This window comes from Passer montanus, unplaced genomic scaffold (genome assembly GCF_014805655.1).
Source record: "Passer montanus isolate IOZ18808 unplaced genomic scaffold, ASM1480565v1 scaffold61, whole genome shotgun sequence".
Lineage (NCBI taxonomy): Eukaryota > Metazoa > Chordata > Aves > Passeriformes > Passeridae > Passer > Passer montanus.
The window spans coordinates 2,829,541-2,840,377 of NW_024371149.1; the positions used below are offsets into that span (position 1 = coordinate 2,829,541).

Sequence of the window (10,837 nt, forward strand, 5' to 3'; positions counted from 1 at the left end):
AGAAAACTAAGCAGTGATCTGAAAGGATAACTTCAGATGAATAGACTCATATGCAGTCCATGTATTTAGCCATGTATGCCAACTGCCAATATAGCACAGCTCTGCTATTCATCCCATCTGATTGTAAAAGGGTGGGAGTTGAAAGCTTTGCATTGCCAAAATGCCAGCCACTAGCCAAAAGGTACATTTGGTTGCTTGTCAGTGCAGCAGATGTGAAATGGGCAGCCTTTCCCTTCTCTGACCTCCTCAAGGACAGCAAAAGCAGCTCCAGAAAAGGGAGATCAGCAAAACTAACTGATTTTCTGAAAGTTCTGCTTTTTGGCACTATTCCTACATCATGCAGGTTTTTCCCACCCACAATTTATCAAGAAAAAAATAATCCCCTTAAAATTTATTTCTTGTGTAAGAAAATCTAGGGAGCTGAAGACATTCAGATTGAACAAAAAAAGGAGAGTTATCGATAACACCAAGGAGGGCTTGTGCTGACAGGATTAAGTGCAATGCTGACCAGCATGGGGGAATACTCAACACAGAGGACTGAGACACCACAGAAAAGAAAAGCCCATAGGAAATCTCTCCATTTTCTCTTACAAATGCCCTGCTTACTCACTGCCTTTTGAAGCACTAAAACATGTAATGGGGTATCCCATATCTGGACGCACTTTTTTAAAAATTCAATTATCATCTAATTACTGGGGAGAGAAGTAGCTTCACCTTGCTGTACAGCACGGATGAAAATTACTGTGACCGTAAATACAGACGGAGAAGGCAGGAGGAAAGGAGTTTCACTTGGTGACTCCAGTTAAATCAGTGCTGGGGAGAAATCAGGTGCAAACAGGCCAGCTAGAAATCTGTATGTAACAATTCTACCCTTAGGTTTTTTTTTGTCATATCTTTACTTAGCGGAATATTTTCTATCTTGCTGCTTAACACAACATTAAATATTTGCCCAATCCTACCACACTATAAAACAGTCAAAAGAGGGTGTTAACTGCACCAGCTAGACAGATTCCATGCAAAACAGAGACAGCAGAGATGTGAATGGAGGCTTCACAGAGTTACCATTCTGAAAGGGAAAGAAGGCTCGCTCCTTGGTATGCTCACCACCTTCTAGAAACTCCACCAAAAAACTGACAAGCCAAAAATACTTTGAACTTTAAAAAGGCTAGGATTTTTACATCTGACTGTTAGGAAGAACTCCTGTATTACATATAATTCTAAGCAAGCTGATTGGATAAATCCATGGATGATTTTAAAGCTTTTAAGCTTTTTAAAAGTTACTCATTTAATTAGCCATTGTATTTTCAAATCGGAAACCCATTTAAAGCCACTGGGACACTGAAGTTATTAAAAGTAGGGTTTATTTACAGACCCACTCTTAGCAGCATATTTAGTTAATAAAATTGAGGTAAATTGTATGTGCTATTAATAAGCTTATTAAAACAGTTAAACCAAGAACATTTCTTATTTAATACAGTAATCCATAACCTTCTCAGAGAACCTCTCCTTCCCTGTTCAAGGGAATTTACTGGGACCAAACTCCTATTTTTAAATTCAGGCTATAAGTGGTATATTCAAAGAGGTTAATTTGAATCAGAATCTAATCAGACTAGTAAGAATTTTAACATGCACCACTTAGTCACAACTCCTTTAAAAAAGCAAAGTTCTTCTGCTATCCTGGTAGTGCCAGGAAATAATGGAATTTCATCTTAGCAAGTCTGCAATACAGTGATAAAGATCAGATGGAAACACCTCTACAAGTAGAACACACTTCCATCTACAAAAACACTACCAACACTTCCAGCTGGAAATGCCAGGGAACAAAGGCAAAGACTAGGAACCAATTGTCTCTATGAAGAACTGGGTTTCTAAATTACTATACTGTTATTGTGTTCTCTCAATTACTCATAAATATCTGAGATTTCCCAAGTACTCCTGAAGTGAATTAACAATATTCTCACTATATTCCATTTCCCTTTCCAGCCCACAGAATATGCAAGGTGATAATGCGCCACAGTTACACGCACACATGCAAGGAGGAACTAGATGACATGTTCTACTGATTAAAGAGAAAGACAAGCCTTTCTTCCTTAACAGTTGAAGATTCATAGCCTTCCATCTCTTCTGCCACTAGTTCCTCTACTGCCATATCTACACAGAAGTAGGACAACTCAAAAAATTTTCCAGTTCCTGAGATTCAGTTTCTCATAACAATATTTCAGTAACTAATGTCTATCCTTTCTTCAAGCTTCCAAAATTCATAAATGCTTCATTCACTCCATGCAATATGAGATACTTAAAACTCTGACACCTACACTTAATCTAGTAATACAGAGCTAAACAGCAACAGGCATTTACAGAACACAATTCATCCTCAGAGATTTTTTGCTACCTACCTTACTATGTGTTGTGCATCCAGAAACACCTGTTTCTCTGTACCAATGATATACAAAAGTCTAGCCAGATGCAGGTGGCTAAAGATATTAAGCTGAAACCCCTTAAGTGAATAATATTTAAAAGCCCCATGCTAATTTCCCAACTCAACTTGCTTGTCACAGTTGCAGAGTTTTTCAGCTCATCTCAGAGCCAAAGTCAAGGGTGTCCTTTTGCTGTCCTGCACAAAAATTTTCCTGCATTTCCCATAAACAAGTCCAGTCCCCAGTCCTCATTTTCAGGCCCTCCTCTGACTTTGATCTGATGATCAAACACAGTTCACTGCTTGTTTGCATGTTTGCAGAGTGCAAGCTTGAAAACACCAAAAGCCTTTGATCTGATGATCAAACACAGTTCACTGCTTCAGTATCTGTTTGCAGAGTGCAAGCTTGAAAACACCAAAAGCCCTTTCTTCACCTGAGACAGTATCTTGTAAACAATTCATTCCTGATCACTCTACATCAGGTCCAAGATTTTTAGCATAGACAAAAGGGAAACAAGCTCCACGGTCTAAATGGCTTTCACAACCTCAAAAGGAAGGGATGTGATCTGGAAACGAGGGAGGGCAAAGCAACCCCAAGCACCAACAGTTTTGTTGAACACAATTAGCCCTTTCTTTACCTGAGACAGGATCGTGTAAACAATTCATTCCTGATCACTCTGCATCAGGTCCAAGATTTTTTTCACCCACCAGCCACCGTGTTACATTAGTATAAACAAAAGAGAAACAAGCTCCACGGTCTAAATGGCTTTCACAACCTCAAAAGGAAGGGATGTGATCTGGAAACGAGGGAGGGCAAAGCAACCCCAAGCACCAACAGTTTTGTTGAACACAATCATAACCAACTAATGATGAAAGTTAGCATTTTGTTTTTACACACATCTAGGAGGAACTGAACATTGCTAATGCTGTGCACTGACTTAACAGACAAATTCCTTTATAATGGCAGAAAGCAGTGAGAGGAAGGAGGATTTTTCACTTCTGTCTTCGTACAATTCCCATTTGTATCACTCAGGTTTTGGGTTGCACTGGGGATACTTCACAATACTACACTCTGAGACTACTGTCCCTTAGAAATGGATTCTGGAAGGATAATTTTGCTACCTCCTGTGCTCAAGGCTCTAAAAATGTGTTGCACCAAGGAAAACAGAAGTGAGGGATAACTTGCTGTACTACTACAGTATCAAACACTGGAAAAGAACAGCTTAGCCAGAGTCTGATGCACGTTAGTGAAAAAAAAAAACAAAAAGAACAATATATGGCATCAGCCTGCAATACCAGCACGCAGCATTCTCTGCCAGAGACTCGGGTGGACCCAGTACATGTATAGACAAGTATTAATGCCTAACAAAAGCTCTTGGCATTGTCCATGTGAGGCCAAAGCTTTGAAGGCTCCAGGGAACCCCAGGTACTCCTGAATTCTCACACTGCCTCACACACTGATGCAGTGTGCGACTGTTCTGTGTGGTGACAAGAACAGTCCTTCAATGCCTGCACACCTTATAGCTTTCTCCTTCAATTCAGTGAAGGAGAAACCACCATCTAGTGAAAAATTCCTGCCTCTGGTGGAGGATTCTCTGTCCATGGCTAGGGGTTGGAACTAGATGATCTTTGAGGTCCCTTCCAGCTCAAACTATTCTATGATGACTTGATATTCATAGTCTCAGAAGGTATAACTTCTTTCAAATCATCTAGATTGCTCCTGTTTTTTCACTGTCTTTACTTCATCAGTTTATTAAGAACACATCTGTTGCCACTTTTGTGCTTTAAGACAGGAAATAGCTCTGATCCAACATAACACAGCCAGGCTTTAAAGCACGGTAAACATTTGGGTCATGAAGTTTATTTCAGCCCCAGAAGAGCCTCTGCTTCCTCTAAGGACGTACCAACACAAATACCAGGGAAAAGGTAGAGAACTGGGGAAGAGCAGTCAGCCTCATTTACTAGAATTGGAATGGGACAACACCTGGTCCATTGTGCCATTTGCCCTTTTTAAGGCCACGTTGATTGCACAATAAACACCAAGTCCACATTTCGTGCCTTATTTTATGTATACAAAAACTCTGTAGGTGCATAAACATCCAAAAGCTAAACAGTCCACGAGAGAGACTGCAACAAGGCTGGAGGAGTTACTAAACCCCATTTGGCCACAAAAATTGTCTCTGCCGTGGAATGAGACAAACAACTTTGATTTTCCAAAAGGCATTTCATCAGGAAGGGCTATGGCACACAGTAATTATCCATGTTCTCCAAAGTGTTGAGACAGATGACCAGCTGCATACCTATCCTCCTCCTGGCCTAGCTCCCAAGTACTCTGGCATTGCCCCCTGTTGTCTACATGAATGTGACTGAAGACAAAGGCAAACTGCATTCAGGTTTCTGGCAGTTGGGGTAGCACTCCATGTTTTAAGGACCACAGCTTAGGACCCAGTTACAGCAGTAACTGTTTACAACATGATACAAATACCCTGTTAGGAAACATAACAGCTCCAAACTGCTCTGTTCTGTGAAATATGTCATCAGAGCTCTGCCAGGGTACAGCCACGTTAAGTATTCTGCACATCCTTGAAATCCAAACGTACATGCCACCAAATTTGACTAACCTCTCATATACACTTCCTGGATAAGAACCTAAAGTTGGCTAGATTAATATCTAAATTTCTATTTGGTTGGGGGGAGGGGGGGGGCTTATTGTTTCTTTAGGCAGTTTCTAAATTTTAAATAAAAATAGTGTTTACTGTTCTGCATCATTTGCTTCTGTCCTTATAAATCAAGACACGTGAAAATCCAGAGGCAAATAAAAGCAGGTTCTTCTCGTCAGTGATATGATATGACCAGAACTTCCATATATGTTCTCTGTTACCTCTGAAGCCTCATTCAGAAAATCACTTCCCTCTTTTTAAGGAAAGAGCACTTACAATAACAAGGAGCTACTGCCCTTGTTACAGCTTTAATTTAGTCTAATTGCCCAATTATAGCTGCTCCCATTTTCACAGGAGACTATATTATTGGAAGTATTCTTTTATCTAGCAGAGTCTTTACTGACATCAAGCAGGTACAGTGTAATTTATTTCAGATAAAGATGAAGAAAGAAACAAAGTAAAGCTTTCAGGAAAGAGCACAGCACAACTGTGTTTCCCCTCTGTGGCAAAATCTAGTAACTTCAAGAACAAAATGGCACCAGACACCATCTTTAAAAAACACAGGAAGATACAGGGGGGAGAGGGAGAAAGAAAGATTTTTTAGAAAGTAGTAAAAGACTAGCAGTTTTACAGCTGTATTTGGAATAAGGGACGACCCACAAAAGGAATGCAAGGTGAAAAGGACTATAGGGAACATGAGGTGCAAAGGAAAGACTGTGAAGTAAATTTCTCCCAGATATTTCTTCAAAGAGCATGGCAAATTCAGGAATAGATTCCATAGCAATTGTGCAATGCAACCCAAAAGAGCTAGCTGCTGTCCAGGGATATTTATGATGCTTTATACTGGGAGACTATTATCCCTTGGAATAGACTACAGAAGAATCATTTTGCTACTTCACAGGTCCAAAGCTCTAAAAATCTGTGTTACACTTAGGAGAGTAAAAGTGAAGTATGCAGAAGTGATCAAAAGAGAACAGGCTGGGTTTATAGCCTGCAGGGGAAACAACTGATCATATATTCTTCCTATGACAAACAACTGAGAAAGTAATTGAGAGCCTAGCAGAAACCAATGTTGTTACCTCAGCATTATTGATTTTCGGCAGACATCTTAATCTAACACATGACAAAACTTTGGTCATTCCAGTAAGATATAGCTTTCAAGGAAAAATGATATTTATAAAGGTAGTTTATGGTTCAGTTAGAGATTCTTATGAAGTCAAGCTCAGGCTATAAAGGAATAGAAAGAAAAGGACTTCTTAAAAACAAAATGGATAGAAGATTAAAAGGTAAAAATATGATTCAAGTATACTAAAGCAGAAGTATCTCCTAATGTTCAAATCACTAGAACAAGGTAGTAAAAATATAACTTTAAAATATTGTACTAAGAAAGCCTCATTCTTATTAAAATGATGAGTGGCACTGAAGACTCACAGTTCACCTGTTAGGCATTCTTTAAAAAATTTCTTACAAAATTTACTAGAAATGCTCCCACTGCTTACAGCAAGAGAAACTGGAATTATATATACACATATATATATTAAAAATGAAGCCATAACAGGATAAGAAGATAAAAGTCCATATAGTCCTTTGTTAACATTCAAACTCAAAGAAATACAACAAGAATAAAAAAATTATTCATATATAGAGCAAAACCTCATAAAATTACAACAAACATCTTATAAATATATGTTGGGAGAAAAACATGAGTGTGGCTCACAGTAATTACAAAGACTGCATCTTCAATTTACAAAAAAAAAAAAAGGCAGGAAAATGAAGGGAGCATTGTACAAACTAAAAAACTCCTTCCTACCTTGCCTCTATTTCCTCCCAGAAGCAGGCTGCCCTTTACAATCTCAGATGCTGTTCTCTGCACATCTCACTCTGCTGTTTCCTGGGTATGTCTGAGCCATTTCCCCCACCATGGCTTTTCAGCGTGCATGGGGTAATGCACCACTCACGGAGTTTCAGGTGATGACACTAATTGGGCTCTCTCTTCAGCAGATGTTTTCTACCTGCTAAAGTAAGTACTGCCTCCTTGCCAGCTGCATCATATTAGCAAACCACAGCTGATTAACACAGATGGCCCCTTCTCTGTTTTTTTCCAACTGACAAATAGTCTACTAAGAATTCTTGCTTTTAAGTTCCAAAGATAACAGCCAAGCACAGTTTTTACATGCTTGTGACAAATTCTTACTTGTGAAATGAAACCTGACCTAGAGCTCTCTAGAAATCAGGCCTAGTGAGATGACCATTCATCATTCTTTAATATGCTTGGGGTAGGCTATCTAATAACAACCTAGTCCTGCACCTCTCCTGCCATCATGCTGCTGCTGTTGCTTTTGTGCACTCTTGGACAAATGCCCTTAAGGGAAGGGGAAAAGCACTCGCTTCCAAAAGTACTCTTTATTTTTGGTATCCATTTCAGGGCTGGTATGAAACAAATCCAGCTTGCTGGGCTTTGACATAGATTTTTTCAGATGTCAAAAAAGAGAGGCAAAATATATAGGCATGGGAAAGCCTGGTTAATGAGGTGTCACAGCCATGGCTGATTTGCTCACTTCTCTAATTTTATTATGTGTATCACAGTGATAGGGGGCAACATTTCTCACATTTTGTTTATGCACTGTACAATTTAAGACTTAAGTGGACCAGCTTCTTGAGACTTACAGCAGGCTTTGTAAGTGAAGCAGAATGCTCCACTCAAGTTGTATCTATTTCAATCACATGGGGACCATTTGTAGGAGTAAATTAATACTAAGCTTTATTGTGCAGTAATAAACACCCATTGTACCACTGTCCATGCACTTGTTCCAAGTGTGAGGCTGGACTATGACCTGGAAGGAGATCATTCAGAAAAATCTGACACCTGTTTTGAGGAATTCAACGTGCCTCTGATCCATGTATTTAGACTCTCTTTGTCAGGACAACTGCTTCTATCACTGGATCTGTCAAGCTGAGCCACTGAACAAGCCATTTCACTGGGTCTCCCCCAGTCAAGCTCAATTTGAGTTTCACAGTCCTTGATACTTGCGGGATATTGTCATTGAAGCCATTAATGTACTTTGCACTGGGAATTATGCTGCTTGGCAGGGGCTATCTCTCCTCATGATACCTGCATGTCCAAAGCTCAACCTAGTCTTGTAATGAGATTGCAAAATGTAGTCATATATATTCAAAATGTTGGCCTGTAAGCCAGTAAGGCCTGAAAATATTTACCAATATGTCAAAATGCTTCTAGCTGAAAACCGTTTCTAAACCATTCGCTGTTTGCAAGTTTAATGGCTTAAGGCTTATGGGCTCATGAATCACCTGCTTTCTTAGCAGCAGCATTTGAAATGTTGATATCTTAGCCTTGAAATAGATGTGAAGGTACCACAGCCTTTACAAGCTGTTATCGAAAGACATACTTTAAAAGCTCCCACAAAAGACTGAATGCAATAGAAGTAGCTGAGCGGGATGAAAGTAACTGAACCAACTTAGTTAAAGTCATTGTTCATGTCTGTGTTCCATTTCAGTGATTACCCTCCAGCTGGACAATGAATCATATTAAAGGAAGCTTTGGTACTTACAGTTCATCTGATAAAAAATCCAGATGACTTCAGAAGCAATGAGGGGTATTTGGGAAACTATTAGTCTTATTTCAAATTACTGAATACAACAAAAAAAAATTGGAGAGCAATTTTATTTATCACAATTTTTTTTTTTTTGTTAATAAAAGGCATCATTCTAAAAATTCCAAGATTTTCAGCTGAGAAGATGAATGAACATTTATGGGAGGAAAAATTGCTATAACAAATATGTCTGGAATTAGTATCTCTGAGGTCCAGTAGGTTATGCTGGTAAATGACATACCCTGCTTTACAGAACTACAAAATTAAATATTAAGCATAATACTAGAAAGATAACAGTGATGGAACAGACAAATATATAGCAAAACCAATTAGAAGAAATAAGAAATCTCAATTGTGAATAAAATAATAATCTCATATACAGTCCTCTAAAATATACCACCAAGTGATTTATCTACGTCTTGCAAGGGGATATACACTATGGACTGTAAAATTATAAAATATACACATTTTTCATGTACAATGCCCAAGACAGATGAATGAACACATAAATATGGTAAATAAGTTCTGTTTCCATTTTTAAAAAAAAGATATTTCAAAAAATACAATTGAATGCTTATTGGTCTGCTTATTTGTGAATATCTTAAAAGGTGATGGCCTGATGTCTTTTCTGAGTATCTGGCCCAATCTATGCACGTATTCATCCACAGTGTATGTGCAGACAATTTGCAAATATGCCTCTCCCTCCCATCTTCTTAAACCAGGTTGAAATCCTAATCTGTAACAAACACTTCTCTGAGGATGGCTAAGATCAGGTCAGCCTCAGCTCTACAAACTTTTTGCTGCATCAATATAGATAAAAATTACTATTTTGCCTGTCACTCAACCTATAATTCTTCATTATCAACCCTCATTTCACTCCAAACCCTCACTCTCAGCTATGCGTAAACAAGCAGAAACATTTTGACATATTTTCAAGATTGTATTTTCATCTTCACAATTAAAAGGTTTGTCTAAGGTCTCATTACATTGCTTACTACAACTTCTTCCTCCAGCTTGCATCTCATTCAAGTCCCATTCACCCAGAATTTCAACCCAATCAGCATTTTCAGCAATTAACCTGACCATAGGAATGCGTGAATGCATTCTTCTTTGATTTCTCTTTGTATTTGGGCTTTTACTCATTCTGCACTCATACTTGACGTAAACTTTTAAACAGCTCCAAACTTCATTCTCCTTCCTCCTGATCACTCCTTTAAACTTTGCTCTGATTTCTCCTAAGAAATTTGAGTTAGCTACTGCCAAGCGCACAGCTCAGTACAATCCAATTCCCTACACTTCCTGCCCATGACCATGGTTTTACATTCACATTGTAAGCTTTTGGGGACAAAGACAGCTGTCTTCTCTTTCAGCTGTACACAAGCATCAAACATTTTTTCCACTTTACTCACTAAACTAAATACATTTTGGACATGTAGCATTTACACCTGCTTTTCACCTCTTTGACATGATTCAGGGGACTGTGTAACTGCTACCCTCATTGTAAACAGAGAACAGTGTACGGATAACTAAGACTTTAAGTAAGCAACATTTAAATTATGCTTGAAGCCACACCACGGCAGCCTGAATGAAGCAGACACCACATGCAACTCAAGTGAATCCTTTCCAATGTCATAAGCCAATATAGCTTCAACAATTGTGTAGGGCAACGTGTAGGGCTTATTTCCAGCGAGTTGTGCTGCTCAAACATGCCTGTACATACTTCCTTTGGGATATCTGTGATACACAGTGACTTTCCACCACAGAGCATGATTTTAGAAAGAGTCATCTATTCCCAGACTGTTCATGCTGGACAGAGGCTGAAACACACACAGATTTTACTTCTTTTTAGTGCAGCAGAAAGACAATCAAGATGCTCACTACTCTTTAACAACACCTTGGAGCAGGCCACAGAACATCACCAGTGACCTGGAAGGCACAGCCTGCCAGAACAGGTTGAGTTCAGGTAGTTGACACGTGGAAGAATGAAGAGGGAAATAAAAACAACAACAGAAAAAAATGTAAATTATGAGGACACTGAAAGGAAAAACTTTCTATACCCAAGGCAAGTCATTTAGCATTTTACAGTGGTGCCTCAGTTACCAGGTACAACTGGTCCATGTAAAAATAGTTGCAAATGAAAGGCAGAAACC

The 10,837-nt window shown here is 38.9% G+C and overlaps 1 long non-coding RNA gene across 1 annotated transcript in view; it reads right to left on the reverse strand.

Moving 5' to 3' along the window:
- The window catches only part of LOC120510961, a 125,226-nt gene extending 118,239 nt beyond the window's left edge, over window positions 1–6,987 (reverse strand). The window contains exon 1 of the long non-coding RNA XR_005629640.1: window positions 6,887–6,987. This is a non-coding gene — a long non-coding RNA (uncharacterized LOC120510961). The remainder of the gene's footprint in view (window positions 1–6,886) is intronic.
- Between the last annotated feature and the right edge of the window lie 3,850 nt (window positions 6,988–10,837).